The following is a 23,280-nucleotide window of genomic DNA, read 5'->3' as shown; positions in this document are numbered from 1 at the left end:
TAGAGAATCCTAGAGAAGCAACATTGAAAAAATAATAATTAGGAATTTATTAAAATTAACAAAAGATACCAGTCCTCAGACTCAAGAAGTTTACTGAATCTCAAGTTGGATTTACAAAAGAAATCCTCACTTATAGTGAAACTGAAGAATACCAAAGACAATGATAAAATCTTAGGAAACAGCCAGAAAAGAAATTCAGGTTCAGAGTTCCCAAAAATGCAGCTGTGAAGCAAGCCTAGAAAGAAATGAATCTATATAAAAGCAGGTGAGGAGGCGGGGCAAGATGGCAGACTGGTGAGCTGTATGTTTTAGTTACTCCTCCAGGAAAGTAGGTAAAAAGCCAGGAACTGCGTGGACTGGACACCACAGAGCAATCTGTCTTTGGGCATACTTCATACAACACTCATGAAAACGTGGAACTGCTGAGATCAGCGAAATCTGTAAGTTTTTGCGGCCAGGGGACCCGCGCCCCTCCCTGCCAGGCTCAGTCCCGGGGGAGGAGGGGCTGTCAGCTCCAGGAAGGAGAAGGGAGAATTGCAGTGGCTGCTCTTATCGAAAACTCATTCTACTGATTCAAACTCCAACCATAGATAGACTGAGACCAGACACCAGAGACTCTGAGAGCAGCCAGCCCAGCATAGAGGAGACAGGCATAGAAAAAAAACAACACGAAAAACTCCAAAATAAAAGCAGAGGATTTTTGGAGTTCTGGTGAACACAGAGAGGGGAAGGGCGGAGATCAGGCCTTGAGGCGCATATGCAAATCCCGAAGCAAAGCTGATCTCTCTGCCCTGTGCACCTTTCCTTAATGGCCCTGGTTGCTTTGTCTATTAGCATTTCAATAACCCATTAGATCTCTGAGGAGGGCCGTTTTGTTTTTTTTTTTTTTTTTTTTTTTAAATCCTTTTTGCTTTTTCTAAAACAATTACTCTAAGAAGCTCAATACAGAAAGCTTCAAAGAATTGAAATTTGGGCACGTCAAGTCAAGAGCAGAACTAAGAGAGCTCTGAGACAAAAGGCAATAATCCAGTGGCTGAGAAAATTCACTAAACAACACAACTTCCCAAGAAAAGGGGGGTGTCCGCTCACAGCCACCATCCTGGTGGACAGGAAACACTCCTGCCCATCGCCAGCCCCATAGCCCAGAGCTGCCCCAGACAACCCAGTGTGACGGAAGTGCTTCAAATAACAGGCACACACCACAAAACTGGGCGTGGACATTAGCCTTCCCTGCAACCTCAGCTGAATGTCCCAGAGCTGGGAAGGGGGAGCAGTGTGAATTAACAGAGCCCCATTCAGCCATCATTTGAGCAGACTGGGAGCCTCCCAACACAGCCCAGCAGCCCAGAACTGCCCTGGGGGGACGGCACTCACCTGTGACATAGCACAGTCATCCCTCAACAGAGGACCCGGGGTGCACAGCCTGGAAGAGGGGCCCACTTGCAAGTCTCAGGAGCCATACGCCAATACCAAAGACTTGTGGGTCAGTGGCAGAGACAAACTGTGGCAGGACTGAACTGAAGGATTAGACTATTGCAGTAGCTTTAAAACTCTAGGATCATCAGGGAGATTTGATTGTTAGGGCCACCCCCCCTCCCCGACTGCCCAGAAACACGCCCCACATACAGGGCAGGCAACGCCAACTACACACGCAAGCTTGGTACACCAATTGGGCCCCACAAGACTCACTCCCCCACTCACCAAAAAGGCTAAGCAGGGGAGATCTGGCTTGTGGAGAACAGGTGGCTCGTGGACGCCACCTGCTGGTTAGTTAGAGAAAGTGTACTCCACGAAGCTGTAGATCTGATAAATTAGAGATAAGGACTTCAACTGGTCTACAAACCCTAAAAGAACCCTATCAAGTTCAGCAAATGCCACGAGGCCAAAAACAACAGAAAATTATAAAGCATATGAAAAAACCAGATGATATGGATAACCCAAGCCCAAGCACCCAAATCAAAAGACCAGAAGAGACACACCTAGAGCAGCTACTCAAAGAACTAAAGATGAACAATGAGACCATAGTACGGGATATGAAGGAAATCAAGAAGACCCTAGAAGAGCATAAAGAAGACATTGCAAGACTAAATAAAAAAATGGATGATCTTATGGAAATTAAAGAAACTGTTGACCAAATTAAAAAGATTCTGGACACTCATAGTACAAGACTAGAGGAAGTTGAACAACGAATCAGTGACCTGGAAGATGACAGAATGGAAAATGAAAGCATAAAAGAAAGAATGGGGAAAAAAATTGAAAAACTCGAAATGGACCTCAGGGATATGATAGATAATATGAAACGTCCGAATATAAGACTCATTGGTGTCCCAGAAGGGGAAGAAAAGGGTAAAGGTCTAGGAAGAGTATTCAAAGACATTGTTGGGGAAAACTTCCCAAATCTTCTAAACAACATAAATACACAAATCATAAATGCTCAGCGAACTCCAAATAGAATAAATCCAAAAAAACCCACTCCGAGACATATACTGATCACACTGTCAAACATAGAAGAGAAGGAGCAAGTTCTGAAAGCAGCAAGAGAAAAGCAATTCACCACATACAAAGGAAACAGCATAAGACTAAGTAGTGACTACTCAGCAGCCACCATGGAGGCGAGAAGGCAGTGGCACGATATATTTAAAATTCTGAGTGAGAGGAATTTCCAGCCAAGAATACTTTATCCAGCAAAGCTCTCCTTCAAATTTGAGGGAGAGCTTAAATTTTTCACAGACAAAGAAATGCTGAGAGAATTTGCTAACAAGAGACCTGCCCTACTGGAGATACTAAAGGGAGCCCTACAGACAGAGAAACAAAGACAGGACAGAGAGACTTGGAGAAAGGTTCAGTACTAAAGAGATTCGGTATGGGTACAATAAAGGTTATTAATAGAGAGAGGGAAAAATATGGCAAACATAATCCAAAGGATAAGATGGCCGATTCAAGAAATGCCTTCACGGTTTTAACGTTGAATGTAAATGGATTAAACTCCCCAATTAAAAGATATAGATTCGCAGAATGGATCAAAAAAAATGAACCATCAATATGTTGCATACAAGAGACTCATCTTAGACACAGGGACACAAAGAAACTGAAAGTGAAAGGATGGAAAAAAATATTTCATGCAAGCTACAGCCAAAAGAAAGCAGGTGTAGCAATATTAATCTCAGATAAAATAGACTTCAAATGCAGGGATGTTTTGAGAGACAAAGAAGGCCACTACATACTAATAAAAGGGGCAATTCAGCAAGAAGAAATAACAATCGTAAATGTCTATGCACCCAATAAAGGTGCCACAAAATACATGAGAGAAACATTGGCAAAACTAAAGGAAGCAATTGATGTTTCCACAATAATTGTGGGAGACTTCAACACATCACTCTCTCCTATAGATAGATCAACCAGACAGAAGACCGATAAGGAAATTGAAAACCTAAACAATCTGATAAATGAATTAGATTTAACAGACATATACAGGACATTACATCCCAAATCACCAGGATACACATACTTTTCTAGTGCTCACGGAACTTTCTCCAGAATAGATCATATGCTGGGACATAAAACAAGCCTCAATAAATTTAAAAAGATTGAAATTATTCAAAGCACATTCTCTGACCACAATGGAATACAATTAGAAGTCAATAACCATCAGAGACTTAGAAAATTCACAAATACCTGGAGGTTAAACAACACACTCCTAAACAATCAGTGGGTTAAAGAAGAAATAGCAAGAGAAATTGCTAAATATATAGAGACGAATGAAAATGAGAACACAACATACCAAAACCTATGGGATGCAGCAAAAGCAGTGCTAAGGGGGAAATTTATAGCACTAAACGCATATATTAAAAAGGAAGAAAGAGCCAAAATCAAAGAATTAATGGATCAACTGAAGAAGCTAGAAAATGAACAGCAAACCAATCCTAAACCAAGTAGAAGAAAAGAAATAACAAGGATTAAAGCAGAAATAAATGACATAGAGAACAAAAAAACAATAGAAAGGATAAATATCACCAAAAGTTGGTTCTTTGAGAAGATCAACAAGATTGACAAGCCCCTAGCTAGACTGACAAAATCAAAAAGAGAGAAGACCCATATAAACAAAATAATGAATGAAAAAGGTGACATAACTGCAGATCCTGAAGAAATTAAAAAAATTATAAGAGGATATTATGAACAACTGTATGGCAACAAACTGGATAATGTAGAAGAAATGGACAATTTCCTGGAAACATATGAACCACCTAGACTGACCAGAGAAGAAATAGAAGACCTCAACCAACCCATCACAAGCAAAGAGATCCAATCAGTCATCAAAAATCTTCCCACAAATAAATGCCCAGGGCCAGATGGCTTCACAGGGGAATTCTACCAAACTTTCCAGAAAGAACTGACACCAATCTTACTCAAACTCTTTCAAAACATTGAAAAAAATGGAACACTACCTAACTCATTTTATGAAGCTAACATCAATCTAATACCAAAACCAGGCAAAGATGCTACAAAAAAGGAAAACTACCGGCCAATCTCCCTAATGAATATAGATGCAAAAATCCTCAACAAAATACTTGCAAATCGAATCCAAAGACACATTAAAAAAATCATACACCATGACCAAGTGGGGTTCATTCCAGGCATGCAAGGATGGTTCAACATAAGAAAAACAATCAATGTATTACAACACATTAAAAACTCAAAAGGGAAAAATCAATTGATCATCTCAATAGATGCTGAAAAAGCATTTGACAAAATCCAACATCCCTTTTTGATAAAAACACTTCAAAAGGTAGGAATTGAAGGAAACTTCCTCAACATGATAAAGAGCATATATGAAAAACCCACAGCCAGCATAGTACTCAATGGTGAGAGACGGAAAGCCTTCCCTCTAAGATCAGGAACAAGACAAGGATGCCCGCTGTCACCACTGTTATTCAACATTGTGCTGGAAGTGCTAGCCAGGGCAATCCGGCAAGACAAAGAAATAAAAGGCATCCAAATTGGAAAAGAAGAAGTAAAACTGTCATTGTTTGCAGATGATATGATCTTATATCTAGAAAACCCTGAGAAATCAACGATACACCTACTAGAGCTAATAAACAAATTTAGCAAAGTAGCGGGATACAAGATTAATGCACATAAGTCAGTAATGTTTCTATATGCTAGAAATGAACAAACTGAAGAGACACTCAAGAAAAAGATACCATTTTCAATAGCAACGAAAAAAATCAAGTACCTAGGAATAAACTTAACCAAAGATGTAAAAGACCTATACAAAGAAAACTACATAACTCTACTAAAAGAAATAGAAGGGGACCTTAAAAGATGAAAAAATAATCCATGTTCATGGATAGGAAGGCTAAATGTCATTAAGATGTCAATTCTACCCAAACTCATCTACAGATTCAATGCAATCCCAATCAAAATTCCAACAACCTACTTTGCAGACTTGGAAAAGCTAGTTATCAAATTTATTTGGAAAGGGAAGATGCCTCGAATTGCTAAAGACACTCTAAAAAAGAAAAACGAAGTGGGAGGACTTACACTCCCTGACTTTGAAGCTTATTATAAAGCCACAGTTGCCAAAACAGCATGGTACTGGCACAAAGATAGACATATAGATCAATGGAATCGAATTGAGAATTCAGAGATAGACCCTCAGATCTATGGCCGACTGATCTTTGATAAGGCCCCCAAAGGCACCGAACTGAGCCATAATGGTCTTTTCAACAGATGGGGCTGGGAGAGTTGGATATCCATATCCAAAAGAATGAAAGAGGACCCCTACCTCACCCCCTACACAAAAATTAACTCAAAATGGACCAAAGATCTCAATATAAAAGAAAGTACCATAAAACTCCTAGAAGATAATGTAGGAAAACATCTTCAAGACCTTGTATTAGGAGGCCACTTCCTAGACTTTACACCCAAAGCACAAGCAACAAAAGAGAAAATAGATAAATGGGAACTCCTCAAGCTTAGAAGTTTCTGCACCTCAAAGGAATTTCTCAAAAAGGTAAAGAGGCAGCCAACTCAATGGGAAAAAATTTTTGGAAACCATGTATCTGACAAAAGACTGATATCTTGCATATACAAAGAAATCCTACAACTCAATGACAATAGTACAGACAGCCCAATTATAAAATGGGCAAAAGATATGAAAAGACAGTTCTCTGAAGAGGAAATACAAATGGCCAAGAAACACATGAAAAAATGTTCAGCTTCACTAGCTATTAGAGAGATGCAAATTAAGACCACAATGAGATACCATCTAACACCGGTTAGAATGGCTGCCATTAAACAAACAGGAAACTACAAATGCTGGAGGGGATGTGGAGAAATTGGAACTCTTATTCATTGTTGGTGGGACTGTATAATGGTTCAGCCACTCTGGAAGTCAGTCTGGCAGTTCCTTAGAAAACTAGATATAGAGCTACCATTCGATCCGGTGATTGCACTTCTCGGTATATACCCGGAAGATCGGAAAGCAGTGACACGAACAGATATCTGCACGCCAATGTTCATAGCAGCATTATTCACAATTGCCAAGAGATGGAAACAACCCAAATGTCCTTCAACAGATGAGTGGATAAATAAAATGTGGTATATACACACGATGGAATACTACGCGGCAGTAAGAAGGAACGATCTGGTGAAACATATGACAACATGGATGAACCTTGAAGACATAATGCTGAGCGAAATAAGCCAGGCACAAAAAGAGAAATATTATATGCTACCACTAATGTGAACTTTGAAAAATGTAAAACAAATGGTTTATAATGTAGAATGTAGGGGAACTAGCAGTAGAGAGCAATTAAGGAAGGGGGAACAATAATCCAAGAAGAACAGATAAGCTATTTAACGTTCTGGGGATGCCCAGAAATGACTATGGTCTGTTTATTTCTGATGGATGTAGTAGGAACAAGTTCACTGAAATGTTGCTATATTATGTAACTTTCTTGGGGTAAAGTAGGAACATGTTGGAAGTTAAGCAGTTATCTTAGGTTAGTTGTCTTTTTCTTACTCCCTTGCTATGGTCTCTTTGAAATGTTCTTTTACTGTATGTTTGTTTTCTTTTTAACTTTTTTTTTCATACAGTTGATTTGAAAAAAGAAGGGAAAGTTAAAAAAAAAAAAAAAAAGAAAAAAGACAAACAAGGAAAAAAAAAAAAAAAAAGATGTAGTGCCCCCTTGAGGAGCCTGTGGAGAATGCAGGGGTATTCGCCTACCCCACCTCCATGGTTGCTAACATGACCACAGACATAGGGGACTGGTGGTTTGATGGGTTGAGCCCTCTACCATAAGTTTTACCCTTGGGAAGACGGTTGCTGCAAAGGAGAGGCTAGGCCTCCCTGTATTTGTGCCTAAGAGTCTCCTCCTGAATGCCTCTTTGTTGCTCAGATGTGGCCCTCTCTCTCTGGCTAAGCCAACTTGAAAGGTGAAATCACTGCCCTCCCCCCTACGTGGGATCAGACACCCAGGGAAGTGAATCTCCCTGGCAACGTGGAATATGACTCCCGGGGAGGAATGTAGACCCGGCATCGTGGGATGGAGAACATCTTCTTGACCAAAAGGGGGATGTGAAAGGAAATGAAATAAGCTTCAGTGGCAGAGAGATTCCAAAACGAGCCGAGAGATCACTCTGGTGGGCACTCTTACGCACACTTTAGACAACCTTTTTTAGGTTCTAAAGAATTGGGGTAGCTGGTGGTGGATACCTGAAACTATCAAACTACAACCCAGAACCCATGAATCTCGAAGACAGTTGTATAAAAATGTAGCTTATGAGGGGTGACAGTGGGATTGGGAATGCCATAAGGACCAAACTCCACTTTGTCTAGTTTATGGATGGATGTGTAGAAAAGTAGGGGAAGCAAACAAACAGACAAAGGTACCTAGTGTTCTTTTTTACTTCAATTGCTCTTTTTCACTCTAATTATTATTCTTGTTATTTTTGTGTGTGTGCTAATGAAGGTGTCAGGGATTGATTTAGGTGATGAATGTACAACTATGTAATGGTACTGTAAACAATCGAAAGTACAATTTGTTTTGTATGACTGCGTGGTATGTGAATATATCTCAATAAAATGATGATTAAAAAAAAATAAGAAAAAAAATAAAAAGGAGAGAGAATAAAAAAAAAAAAAAAAAAAAAAAGAAGGTGAGAGGACAATGATAAATATTTATACAAGATGATAAAAATCCAGTGTACAATAATGCCTAATGTTTGAACATATAAAAAGATTTTCATCCCTAGAAAAAAGTTTAGATGTTGAATTAGTGATAGCCATATAGCAAACTAAGAAAAGTGAAAAAAAAAAATCTAATGACTCTCCAGGGAAAACAAAGTATTGCATTGTAAAAGTAATTATGCTACACTCTGACCATCTGTGAAATGCTTTTATAAAGTCATGCCAACATAAATATGATAATGATCTAACAAAAAGTATAACATACTGGGAAGATGGGGGACTGGGTATTATGCATGGATAGAGTAAAAGTCATGCCCCTGAGGCACAAGGAATATCAGTTTTTACCTTGTTATCAAACCTACTGAACTAGTTGACTCTTTAAATACAAGCATGAATAACTATAATAAACTATCAGATCATCTTCACTGGCAAAAATTGGAAAAGTCTAAAAATATCCAGTGTTGCTGATTATGTACGACAACAGGGATCAGTCAGTGATGATAAGAGTTTGCTTTGCTATAACAACTTTGGAAAATGATGTGTATTGCATTGTAAAGTTGGATGTGCACAAATTGTACTATCCAGTTTTTCCCTATGTGTGCACCCTAGAGAAACTCCTGCACATCTGCATCAGGACATGTGGATAAGGATGTCAATAGCAGCACACTGTTTTTACAGACCTAAAGCCTGAAAACAATACTAAGGTCTTAAGCAGGAGAATGACTACATCAAATAGTGGAACAGTATACATGAGCATGAATGAACTAGAATAAATACATCAACTTAGGTGAATCTCAAACATTTAAACTTGCACAATAAGCAAGACACAAGTACCATTTTACATAAAGTTCCAAACAAGACAAAACCAAGTAAGTTATATTGTTTTGGGATATATCCTATATGGTAAAACAGAAAAATATATTACAGAGAAATAAAGGAATGACTAGAACAAATTTCAAACTAGAGTTATCTTCTAGTGGGGATGGAGGTTCTACACGAGGAGAGGGTCAAACGCAAAGATATACTTCTTAAACTGTTTGTTGAGTTCACAGGTACTCAATTTTTTATTCATTTTTACACTGAAAATTTAAGTTATATATACTCTTTTGTATTTCCTATTTTACAAGAAAATAAAGCATAATAAAGCATTAACAAAGAAAGAAAGCATAATAAAGCAAAATAAAGCATAATAAAGCTCATGCCAAATATCCAGAATTTGATTTCTCAAAGTGTCTGAACTCACCCTTTATTAACTATGTACCTAGCTGTGTTCTCTTGAACCTGTTCATTCTTTCACTCCCTATCCATTTATTTGCTACATTCTCTCTTTCACCTTTCTACCTTTTTGTGGTGACTTTTCTAACGTCAACTCTTCCAGCTACGTCTTTCTTCTTCTTTGACTCGCTGTGTTCACACAAAACCTGCCTGGCTTGGCCTGGCCTTTAGGACCTCCTTATCACATATACTGTTTCCAAGGAAAGCTTGCTACCTGGTTTGACCCATCTTATTTATGGATCTCAGAAAATAGATGCCACATGGCTGCATGTCTTTACTCCCCACCCAGGGTAGTTTACTCTACCCAACTCGGACTCTGCTGTGTCAGCAGTATAAAGGGGATCACTATCCCTGATAGATAAGGCAACATCTCCTGCGAGCAGAGCCAGCCATGTATCCAAAGAGCCAAACGCCTGTCAGGCTTTAGAAAACCAAGACCTTGAAGGGGTTTAAGAGGGCTGATTAAACAATGCCTAATTCTTGGAAAGAATTATCTCATTCTCATTGCAAATCAACACAATCTGCAAAGATGCTCCTGAGTACTGCCAATGCTAATTCTAGCTCTGGCTTCTCCACTGCCACTGCTGGCCCAGCACTGCATCCCAAGGACAGCCTTCTTCAGTGCCCTCACCTTGTAATCCAGGGCAGTGATCATTAAAGAAGAGTAAAACACTCCTGCTCAGAACAATCTGTCATATCAGAAACGGCTTCAGGCTTAATGGAGGCTCCTGACACCCACAGCAAGTTAATATGACCTCAGAGAGGAGGAGATGAATATAGGCTGCGGCCCATAAGGTCCATATCCAGTCAATGATGAACTGAGGCCAGAGTCTCAAACATCAACCACTCTCCATTCTAAATTCACAGTGCTATAGAAGTATTTCTTGGATATGGGCTTAGCTGATGCTTTTCTTCATCTCCGCATAATAGCTCCCCTATTTTATTTTCAGAAATCTACTAATTCCAGAAACATTCTTATCCAAAATTTCTAAAAATCTGATTTACAAATGTGCTCATGGAAATGAAACAAGATTCCTTTCATTTTTTTCTTTCTCTAGAACATAATCTCAAACACAAGCTGACTCTTCACATGTGACAAAAATGCAGTGTCACCTCTTTCTGATTATTTTTGTTCACGGCATTGCATTGCCTCACTAGGTCCTATACAGTTGCTTGCACTTTGAAAGCATGCCTATACCAGTATCACGTATTTCAGATTTTAATCTCTTGGCTGTAGGGGAAATATTACCTTGACCAATAGACTTCCTTAGCAGAATATCAGGTCAAATATAATGAATCCTCTTTCTCAACGATATGAGTTTTCATTATCAGCTCCCAAGTTGAATATCGCCAAGAGTTTAGCTCTCGTTCTCTACAACTTCTCTCACCGTTGATTTTATAACGAGCTGGGGAATCTCTAATTTTTTTGAGGATTCAAGCCTCTGCGGACACTGTGGGGGCAGGTACTCTTGTCCCATTTGCTAACAGTATTCAAAAATAATACGATGAATGCTGCTGCAAAGTATAGGGTTCAGTTTCTAGATTCAAGCCACATCATTATATGGTGATTTAGGACTTCAAAGAGGAAACGGAATGGGTAATGGAAGTCCACATTCTGTAAAGATGAGCTATTGGCTTTTTTCTTTTTTCCTGTTTTAATTGGAACGCCCACTCCTTCTCTCCTTCCTGCAGATGCTGCACTATGAGTCACCGTTTGCATAAAATGCTCCAGATTGTGCAGGAGGTATATGTGGTACACGTTTAAGTGATGCACGGCACAAGGATCAGCTAACTAGAATTATTTTCTAATAGGAAAAAATAGCTAACCTGGCTGTTGCTGGAACTTTGGATCCCTTGACTATAGTTCATGGGAATGAGAAAGAAAATGATCTGAGTTGTCCCTGGAATACTACTTTATCTTGCTAACTCAGGAAGTGATGTTGTAGAGAAACACTCATGCTTGCTTTTTACACTGCTTATCGAAGCAGATTTCTCTAATCTAGATCAAACATAAAAAGAAGTTCACGACCGTTGTCTATATTTCTTTCTAGTCTGTCTTCATTTATAATTAACCAGGAAGTGCCTATACACTGCCAACAGATAAACCATGCAAAAGGACAATTATAGTTAAGAATATGGGTGATTGTATTTTTGTAAAACCTACTAAGAGAGCATTTGTCTATACAGCACTCATTTCAAAGATCAGAATCTGAACAATAATCATAGAAAACTAATGCTATAAACCAGGAAACTTTGCCTTGCATAACTCTTATCCCATAACATGAACATTAATCATTAAAAACAATGAATAAAATATAGGAACAAACAGTGATTCTTATATTACTTTAGGGTTCCTAAAGGCATCATGTACATGTTTGAATGTACACAAACACATGAGTGTGTGTTCTCTCTCTCTTTTACACACACAGAGGAGTTCAAAACCAGAATTTTTAATGATAACAAAGCACCTTGATAAATGTATCATGACATGAAGAAATAAAAAAATAGTTTTCCATTGCTGTACTGTTTGGTCCTTATTCTTGATTATAGCAGCAACTTGAATGTGCTTACATGTGTAAAAGCAACAGAGTTTAGGGGTGATTATGTTCCATTATAGCTAACCAGGAAGGCTAAGCTATAACACATTTTCTCTTAATAAACAGTTGCTTTCAACGAATACATTCTGGGGGTTTGTTTGTACAATGCAGGTGAAGTCAGACTGATGGAAGCATCATTAACTACTGCTAATGAATCATCCTCTCTTTGCACGGGGAATAAGTGTTTGAACTCAATGCTGTATCAGTGTTTGAAGAAACACAATTGTTGGTTAACAAATGCATTACATTTAGGTGGTATGGCTGGATGAATACTAACTACAAGCAAACACTGGATCTGTTATGCTAGAAAAATACAGTGCATCAGTGGCAACATTCCATTTTCACCTGTGCAAATACACATTTATATTGTTATGTTAAATATATATGACAAGTCAGAGTTATTCTTTTAAAATTAATACTGCTCTTCTCCACTAACACATTTATTGTAAAAAATATGGGAAATAAAAAATGAATAATCACCCTCAATGATCCCATCCTTCAACATTAACTACTGTTATAATTTCGGTGTCTATACTGTCTGTCTTTTATTGTAGATAACACAGAGTCACTTATATGTACTCACACACCCGTATTTGGAGCTGAGGAAGAGTTATGTGTATATACAGAAGTATTCGTCTTTAAAAACTATAATACTGTCATTTGATTTTCCCTCCCATGGCATGCTGACAAATATCAACCATGGCATAGCTGCCCGTGTGATTCTACAATCCTCGGCTTCTCAGTGACTGGCTTGAAGCAGATCAGTGATAATGAAGTCTCAACTGAAGCTGACATCAGGGGGAAACAGAGAGAGTTGGTGGTGAGCTGATTTTAACAGGCATATGATCACCTCTCAATGATCTTTACTCCACAGGCTTTCTTGATTTAAACTGCTTCTGAAATCTCACCACATTTGTACAGCATGTTTTAACCCTGTAGAAGAAATTGTAGTATGTTCCCTTTGGATTCCTTCATGTGTACCTAGGTAACTCCTGTGTCTCCATTTCTTCTACTCCCTAGTAATCTGCAAGTTTAAGGCATATATTTTCTGTCTTCCTCACACATAGTGAGTGCTCAGAAAGTGGTAAATTTGCTAAAGTGCGTTCCAATGCCTTCATTAAATAAAAACTTAGGCCAGGCTGCTGTTTTGGGCTCCCCCCAAAACCAAATAAGGGCTCTGTCACCCAGCTGGAGGAAATTCCTCTACGCTTCTAGCTCAGGGAAGTTTGTATAAAGGATCCTAAGATGCGTGAAAGAGACGCTTATATGAAGAGCAAAATCAGATCTGTGCAGCAAGAAGAGATTGCAATGCATGTGTGTATACCTTCAAAATTCTGAGGACTCCTTCTCAGGATGTTATAAATAACTAGAGTGATGGAGGCAGTGGGGCTGTTGAATCAGGACAAACTTCTTGGTCCCACATTGACAGATTCGAGATATTAATTGCACTAATGAGAAACAGGGCTTCCTTTAATGGCTCAAAGCACAGCCATAGGCGAGGTTGTACTTGTCCCATAAAAATGGAGAATTCCCACTCCCTAATTCCTGGTTATCATCTCAATCCCTTCCTCCAACTCTTACTAAAAAAGGATCAAGAGTTTTAAAAAAACAAAACAAAACAAAAAACCCAGACTCCATAAAAGTCTCAATTTGAACCCAGCATAGTTAGATGTTGACTTGTTTGTTAGGAATTACAAATGCTATGTTTGGGATTGAATCCTATTCACAAAAGGCATGTTCAGGTCCTAAAGCCTTGCCCTGTGTGTATGAACCCATTTGTAAATAGAACATTTGAAAATGGTAATAATTAAGTAGTAGCCACACTTGATTAGGGTGGGCCTTAATCCAATAGGGCTGAAGTCCTCATAAGCAAAGAAAATTGGACATGGGGAGAATTGCCACAGGAAATAGCCAGAAGCTGGCAGCCAACAGGATCTGGAAGAGAAGAGAGGGGATGCCATCATGTGCCTTGTCAGTGACAGAAAACTCAAGGACCAAGGATTGTGGGCAGCCAGCCCCAGAAGGGCACAGTCTTCGGGGAAAAAGTATGACCCTGCTGACACTTTAATTCTGGACTTCTCCTAGCCTCAAAATCATGAGTTAATAAATTCCCATGGTTTAAGCCAATCCATTGGGTTGTATTTGTTTTAGCAGCTAGGAAGCTAAACAGTCCAAAATACAGAGTAATTTATAATTCTGTGGAGGGAAACATTTGGTATGTGCATAATGAAATTGTGGGCAGGGGTGATGAGCAGCTGGTTCAAGTTATGAGAAACAGAGCCACGGCCCAACACCTCTGTTCCAGTTGGCTAATGCTGCTGGAATGCAAAACACCAGAAATGGATTGGCTTTTATAAAAGGAGGTTTATTTGGCTACACAGTTACAGTCTTAAGGCCATAGAATGTCCAAGGTAACATCAACAATCGGGTACCTTCACTGGAGGATGGCCAATGGCATCCGGAAAACCTCTGTTAGCTGGGAAGGCATGTGGCTGTCATCTGCTCCAAGTTCTGGTTTCAAAATGGCTTTCTCCCAGGACACTCCTCTCCAGGCCGCAGCTCCTCTTTAAAACGTCACTCTCAGTTGCTCCTAGGGCATTTGTCCTCTTTTAGCTTCTCCAAAGCAAAAGTCTGCTTTCAAAGGCCATCTCCAAAATGTCTCTGTAAGCTTCAGCTCCTGTCTCAGCTCCTGTGTGTTCTTCAAAGTGTCCCTCTTGGCTGGAGCAAGCTTGTTCCTTCTGTCTGAGCTTATATAGTGCTCCAGTAAATAATCAAGGCCAATGCTGAACGGGCTGGGCCACACCTCCATGGAAATTACCCAATGAAACATCTTGCCCACAGTTGAGTGATCACATCTCCACGGAAACATCCAAGCAAAAGTCTCCAACCCAATCAACACCAATACATTTCCTGCCCACACAAGACTGCATCAAAGATAATGGCATTTTGGGGGACATAATACATCCAAACCAGCATATTCCACCCCCTGAACCCCAAAATAACATGATATTTCCATATACAAAATACATTCATCCCATCACAATATCACAAAAACTTAAACCATTTCAGTAACGATAGTTAACTACAAGATTCCACTAAATCAGTTACAGGCATGGTTTGTCCTAAGGCATAATTCCCCTCTAGCTGTGGACCTGTGAAACTTAGAACAAGTTATGTACTTCCAATATACAAAGGAGGGACAGTCATAAAGTAAACATTCCCACTGCCATAAGGAGAAACTGAAAGGAAAACAGGGTTAACAGGACCAAAACAGTTTCTAAAACCCACAGGGCAAACTCCATTAGATTTCAAAGTCTGAGAGTCATTTACAGAATGATGTTGCATCCTTGGGGCTTGAGAGAGCAGTAATCTAACCCTTCCTAAGGGCCTTTGTGGCAGCCCTTTCCTCTCCAAATGCAAGGGTGAGTGCTACAAGATATCCACACACTGGGAGACCACCTTCTTGGCTGCACCCTCCTCAAACATTGGGGCAGCTCCCGGATTCCCTTCCATCTCTGGGGCACACACTTATGATGGTTAGGTTCATGTGTCAACTTGGCCAGGTGATAGTACCCAGCTGTCTGGTCAAGCAAGCACTGGCCTAACAATTGCTGTGAGGACTTTTGTGGCTGGTTAATAAACCAACAGGCTGGGTTATTAAATCATCAGTCAATTGACTGCAGCTGTGATGGATGACTCACCTAAGGGTGTGTCTTCCACAAGGAGAGAATGCAATTGACTGGATTTAATCCAATTAATCAGTTGAAGACTTATAAGTGAGACAGATAGAGGACCTTCACTTCTTTGGCTGCCCAGCGAAGCGTTTCCTGAGGAGTTCGTCGAAGTTGCTGGTTCATTTCCTGAGGAGTTCATTGGACATCTTCCTTGGAGTTGACAGTTTGCTGACTTCCCTACAGAATTTGGACTCGTGCATACCCACGGTTGCATGAGTCACTTTTATAAATTTTATAGTCATAGATACCTCTTATTGATTCTGTTTCCCTAGATAACCCTAACTAATACACATACTCAACCCCTTCAGAACAGTGGGGTGGTGGCCAGGCTCTCCGCAGTACCCTGGGAATGTGCTCCACCCTCCCTGAGGCCTGAGGTGGCAACACCTTTCCTGAACATCGAGGTAGAAGGCCCACCCTCGACCGCTGGGGCTAACTCACCCTTTCCATGTATGTAGGCCACTCCACTCTCCCAGCCCAAGACCTCTTGACTCCAGACCTCAACCTTCATTGCTGTGTCTTTGAAGAAATTTCTCCTTCAACTTGTTCCTTGTCTGTCTCCTCCAGTCCAGACTGTCAGCAGCTCCATCTATAAAGATCTCACAAAAATTCTGTTGGTTTCACATGAAGCACACAGGGTTCAAAGCCATCAGACAATAGGACATTCCACAAATCCTTTCTGGATAACTCCGTCTCCAATCCTGGCTTGTACTGAAATGGCGGCTGGGTTCCATGTTTGGTTAAATCCTCACGTGGGGCTAAAGCCTCTGGGGTTCCATTCCCTGGAAGCCCGGAATTTTCAAAATGATCAGTTTCTGGTTTCTTTGAACTCAAGAGGTCGGTTCTAAATTTCTCTCTCTCCATTTGCATTTTACTACAAGCTGCAAGGAGACGCCATGCCATATCCACAACTTTTAGTTTTGAAATCTCATCAGCCAAACATCGCAGCTCATCGTTCTCAAATTCTTCCTTCCATCCAACACCAGAACTCAATTTTGCCAAATTCTCTGCCACTTTAAAACAAGGTTTGTCTTTCTTCCAGTTGGCAATGACACATTCATCATTTCTGCTCAAGGCCTCATCAGAAGTATCTTTACAGTCCTTATTTCCACAGTCTCTTCAAAGCAGTCTAGGCCTTTTCCATCAAGCTCCTCACAGTTCTTCCACAATAATCCCCTTATCCATTTAAAAAGCCACTCCAACATGTTTGGTATTTGCAAACTCAGCAGCACCAGCACCCCACTCCTGGTACCAAAATCTGTTTTAGTTTGCTAATGCTGCCAGAATGCAAAATGCCAGAAACGGATTGGCTTTTATAAAAGGGGGTCTATTTGGTTATGCAGTTAAAGTCTTAAGGCCATAAAGTGTCCAAGGTAACATATCAACAATCGGGTACCTTCACTGGAGAATGGCCAATGGTATCGGAAAACCTCTGTTAGTTGGGAACGTATGTGGATGGTGTCTGCTCCAAGTTCTAGTTTCAAAATGGCTTTTTCTCAGGACATTCCTCTCTAGGCTGCAGCTCCTCTTCAAAATGTCACTCTCAGTTGCTCTTGGGGTGTTTGTCCTTTCTTAGCTTCTCCGGAGCAAAAGTCTGCTTTCGAAGGCCATCTCCAAAATGTTTCTGTAAGCTTCAGCTCCTGTCTCAGCTCCTGTGCTTTCTTCAAAGTGTCCTTGGCTGTAGCAAGCTCGCTCATTCTGTCATAGCTTATATAGCGTTCCAGTAGACTAATCAAGGCCCATGCTGAATGGGCGGGGCCATGCCTCCATGGAAATTATCCAATGAAAGATCTTGCCCACAGTTGAATGATCACATCTCCAATATGTTTCCTGCCCACACAAGACTGCATCAAAGACACTGGCTGTTTTGGGGGGCATAATACATCCAAACCAGCACAACCTCCAACAGCATTATCATTCTCTACTCATTATCCTGTAGGTGTTATGGGGAAAACAACTGGATGCATTCAATGTTGGGTCTGAAGAATATCAGTGGTTTGTTCTCTACTCATATTTCAGTTTTGCTGATACAATTTAATGAAAATGGTAAAATAAACTCTCCAGATTTCATTCTCTGTTCCATTTTCCTTCCTGAACTCCTAGAATTCCAAACCATTTTAGACATTTAGAAGCCACTAAATGATTTTGGAATCTTGTAAGGATCTATCTGCTTTTAAATCAGAGATGGACTGCAGGGAGAAGGAGAGTCAGGAGGTGAAGAGAGAATTAGGGCAGGGGTTCCCAGCTGAGGGAGATTCTCACTACCCCCACCCCAAGTCAATGTTTGGAGACATTCTGAGTTGTCACAACTAAAGGGATGCCAGTAGCAACTACTGGATTGAGGTCATGGAGTCTGCTAAACATCCTACCATGCACATGACAGTCTCCCTCAACAGAGGATTATCTGTCCCAAAATGTCAATAGTGCTGAGTTTGAGAAAACTTGAGTTAGAGAGACTAATAACTCCCACTTTCTCCTATCGAAGAATTCACAAGATGATCAGAAGTTCCTGTGTCCCTTTCCTCAATGATGTCTACATAGCATTTTCTAAGCCTGAGAGATTTGACCACTTGGTAGGAGTTAATACTATTTGACAAAAGATACATATTTTACCAGATTTGGAGTGGGGCAGGGAGAAGGGGAACACAATTCCTTGTAAAAAAAACACAAGTACTTTGTAATTATGCAAAATGTATCTACTGTGTACTTAGTGCATCATTAAAATGTCTTATAGGTGCTTAATGTCTCATTAAAATTAAATCTGTATTTGCAAAAAACAAAAAAAAAACAAAAAAAAACAGTACTTTCAAGGAATCTTTGGAGTATGTACTAATTAAATTTAGCAAATGCCTAAAGATTAGCCAGGCACCCAGCTAAGAAAGCAATCTGTTGATATGCCTCTTGTCCCGATGGACTGGATGAGTAGACTGAACTGATTTGGATTTCACAGGGTCCATAAAAGCACTGTTAGCCATTGCTACTTGGTATCAGGTAAAGTATAAACCCATTTGTTAGAAATCCTTGCAGAATCTGAGTGTAAATGTAGATGCAACTCTCATTTGTCCAGTGCAAGACTTGGGTAAAAAGAAGAGACAAAAATCTCTGATATATATATATTGTCTTGTGTTGTTGCTATTACTTTGGTGATGACAGGCCTGTAAAACTCAGGAATGTGATATAAAATGTACTACAGTAAAATATGGCCAGAGAGAGAAGGCACACTAGAAGAAAGATCTCTTTATCCCAGGATCTGGGTTCTAGCCACTGCTTTCATGAACACCAAGGTCCCACAGATAACGTGGTTCCTCAACAGCTATAAAATGAGGTTGCAGGCAGCAGACTTCCTGATGATTCTTATTATACTGCATTAAGATTTGCCATTTCTGTAGATTGGCAAGATAAAAGTAAATTCTAGGAGTAGGGTCAGAGCCTTGCCCACAGGAAGGAGTTATCCCTGATGTCAATGAGCCAAGAGAGAGTTACAGGTCGTAGACTGGAAATGGAAAACGAATGCAATGGGCTTTACAGAGAAAGCCCAGCTCCTTGTCGTTCACAGTAGGTCTTAGGGTGTTGGAGAGAATTTTCAGAGTTGTAAATGGTGATTAAATGAGATGGAGCCTCCATAAGCATCCAGGCAAAGATCTGGAGAGAGAAGGTCACTATGAAATCCTGCCAGCCATTTACACTTCAATACACAAGTCTTAGAGGCAGTGCTCAGAATTGGGATACGGGAGTCTTGCATTTGTGATAAATATGTTGTTTTTAAGGTCTATCTACTTACAGAACCTGAGCTCCCATTTTCCCAAGACACCTTGAAATAGCAGTGTTTAGTGTTTTTGCAAACTGAGCAGAGCCCAAGAATTTGAGCTCCAGCTTCTCCTTTCCATTCTTTCTATCCAGGACATGATACAGAAAGAGTTATTCTAACTGTCATGAAATATTATAAACTGTAGGATGTGACTCAGTCTTTAAGGAAGGTTAACAATACTTTTAAAACAAACGCTCTTTGTGATATCCCTGAGGGAAAGATAATTATGCCCCTATAGGCCACCAATTTAAGCAGTTGGCAAAGATCTGATTAGGACTCCATGCCAATGCCCTCTGACTTCTCAAAAACTGAAGATTCTTTTTGTTGCTGCTGTTTATTTTTTGGCAGTAAAGTGTGTCATTCAGCCCCAGAGCTGCTGGCCAGAAACTGAAAAGAGACTCCATGGCTAGAAGCTTTTGGCAGCGATAAAATATGTCTCAATAAGTTCTTTGCCTTCAATCAATGAGTAGATGAATAAGAACACGAGAAAAATCTTGTTCATTAGTCACATTCACATAAATACAACTTCCTGAAGTGTATGATTCTTGTCTCTTCGAGAAACCTTCCAAACCTAGCCTATATTTCGTAAATGTCTATATTAAACAACTTATAGATTTAAGCTTTGATTGAGCAAAAATCTAATCCAATTCCATATCTGAAAAAGGCCATGTTTTATAAGTGGAGAGGAACTAAGAGAAAGCACATACTCTAAGGGGTTAAAGTTACATTTCAGAGAATTATTAGAGATGAGAGAGAGAGAAAAGGGGAGGGAGGGAGAGAGAAAGAGGGAGAGAGAGAGGGAGAAGTGGATAGAGTTAGATTCAAAGGACTAAGAAAAGAAAACTAACAGGAAAAATTATTTTTCTAAAAAAATTATTCCAAGGAAAAGATTCCTTTTCTTAATTTGGTGGTTTTGGGCATATTTTTAAATATATAATTCATTAAATAAGAACTGTTAAACAGATGAGACTCCAAGGGACATGTAAGTTAAGATCCCAACTGTGAAAACATCTCTGAGCTTTCAGGAATTTTTAGATTTTGGAAGAAATGATTATTTGGAATCAAAGCAGAATTTATTCAACCTTAAGTGCAATATCTTTCTAGATTATCTTTCCCAAGGCAGGTCTGTGAGTGTGGGAGATTCTAAGATTCTTAACACTGGATCTTCCTGCTCTGCTAGGGCAGAGAATCAGGAACACAACAAACAGGCATGATCTATCACACTGTATGTTGCTCTGCACATGGGGACTACAAAGCAGGGTCAGCAAGTCTCATGGCTCAAAAACCAGATCTTGAATAATATCAGAGGGTAAGTGTCCATTAAAAGCATCCGTATTACCAGGCAATAATGAAGAAGCCCGCTCCTGGGAAATCAGAGCGCACCATATTTTTATCTTGGATTTAAACCTGTGAAAAATTCCAATTAGCACCAAGGGATTCCAATGCCTACAGAGTAGGCTGGTTTCTCTGGTTACGATATTATCACCGTGTGCTCATTTCCTCATCGGGACTTAATATACAGGTGCTGCCGAATCCTCGACCACCTTCACACCAAGCAGAGAGGGCTCTGAATATATGAACTCTAATCCCATCTCTTAAGTCTATCCCTAAAAGGAGCTCATTATCACTGGCTCTCTCTCAACTTTACAGGTGGATTATAATGATAAAAGGGCTACTCTACAAGTGCTTTGGGGATTTTAGATGAAAGGTGAAATAGGACCACATAGAAACTGATTTATTCTGTGTCTTCAGAAAGCTTTGCTTTCATATGACACCTAAATAAGGTCATTAATATTTTTGATCAGTTTGATAATTGAACCTAAGTTGAGCTAGAGTATCTTTGTGCTCCGGTCATGAAGAAAAGGCATGATTAAAAAAAAAAAATAAGACCAAAGGGGTAAATTCTTTCAGAGTACAGATCTGTTTGTGAACTTGACATAGAAACAAGGAGTCTTTCCCCTTAGTAATAACTTGAGGAAACTCCTGAATGTACCTCCACTTGGAATAGCGATGAATTGTACTCTGTGCATAGTCATAATCATATTGCCATTCAATATTCTATTTTTCAAACACGTCTTCCTTATGTGTGGAACTAGAGAGGGTTGTATTCGAATTTCTCTTTGGGAAGGAAGAATGAGCGTAGGAAAAGATCTCCAACAGATGAGAGGCTTGGTCCCACAGGGGCACAAAAAGTGAAAGTGGCTTTTGGTTTGCCCACTTTCAGAGTAAACACTCAGGAATATTGTTGGGGTTATTTTGAATGTTACTGGAGTTACTCGCATCTGTGGAGCTACCAGGAATGCAGCCAGATTCTCTGAAGTATTGGGATGGCAAGATACGAGAACAGGAGAAATGGGCATGCTGTCAGAGGCTTCTAGAGATATCCCCACACCTACCAGGCACTGTCCTTGGCAGGTGGGTTTCCTCACCTGGAATGTGAGGGCCAGGGAAGGATCCTATCTCTTCACCTGGGAGGCAGTCTGCATGCAGGTAAGTTCTCATACTCTTTAACACATCAGTGATTCTAATCAGGGTCATTTTGCCCTGTGTGGGAAATTTGACAAAGTTTGGAGACATTTTTGATTGGGGTGGGGAAGGTTCTATCAGTATAGAGTAGGTAGAAGCCAGGGATAGTGTTAAACAGCCTACATTGCACAAGACAGCCCTGCATGACAAATAATTATCTGGCCCCAAATGCCACTGTTGCTGAGAGTGAGAAAACTTGACCTACATTAAAGGAATGCATCCCTTTTACTCTCTTAATTTCAGGTCATTCACCATCTTTGTGAGATACACACAGTTGCTAAAAATTATTATTGGTTGGACACTGCTTGCTTTTTTTTTCCCCCTTTCTCCTCTATGACACTGATTTACACAAATGGGAGTAGAACAAATCAATGGCTCCTGCATAATCCTGCAAGGCAAGTGTAATATAGAATTAGGCAATAGGTAATCAGGTATCTAAATGATTAGGGGAAATATAATCACTATGTACTTCTGCTTACTCACGGATGTCCTCCTCTACCACATCTCAGCCAAAAAATAATATCTCCCAAGATTTCTACTTTCTTCTTCCTAAGTACAGTTTCCTCCATTCCCTCCCATGTATTTTTTCTTGTTTTATTCCTGAGACGGATAAATTGAATGTCTTCTCCTCAGGACCCCTCAGTGAGTCTGAGAGAGAAGGCTGAAAACATACTCTTCTTCTATGGGCTTGATGAGGAGGAAAAAAATACAAACATAACTCTTTGCCTTCCTTCTCTCCATATGATTTTTGATCTTCAATTTCTACATACATAACAATCTTATTGTATATGCGTCTTTTATTGTTAGCCAGCTCAAATACTTTTGTGAAAGTAGGCAGGGTATAAATTAGAAATAAATAAATGCCATGCGGAAAAACCCTTTACTACATGAACCAAGTGCTATTTATAGCAGGTCTCACACAGCCTTCATCAATGACCTGCCACCAGTCGGCATTGTTAAAATGATTTCTTACAACTAAGGAGCATTATCATGTTTTCCAAGCAGGCAAGGCTATGAGTTATTATAACTTCTGCTCAACTTCTTATTAAGAGCCAGACTGCCTGAGAGTCAGGTGTGGGTTTCAGTAGTAGGTAAGTAGATCTTCACTGAGCATCAGGAAAAGAGCAAGAGTGATGCTTGCGGGTTAAG

General features: G+C 39.9%; 1 protein-coding gene across 7 annotated transcripts in view; it reads right to left on the bottom strand.

Moving 5' to 3' along the window:
* Positions 1 to 23,280, bottom strand: part of UNC5D (unc-5 netrin receptor D) — a 536,791-nt gene that overhangs the window by 142,720 nt on the left and 370,791 nt on the right. The window lies entirely within an intron of this gene.

This window comes from Choloepus didactylus, chromosome 3 (genome assembly GCF_015220235.1).
Source record: "Choloepus didactylus isolate mChoDid1 chromosome 3, mChoDid1.pri, whole genome shotgun sequence".
Lineage (NCBI taxonomy): Eukaryota > Metazoa > Chordata > Mammalia > Pilosa > Megalonychidae > Choloepus > Choloepus didactylus.
This window is presented reverse-complemented; position numbering and strand designations above follow the sequence as displayed.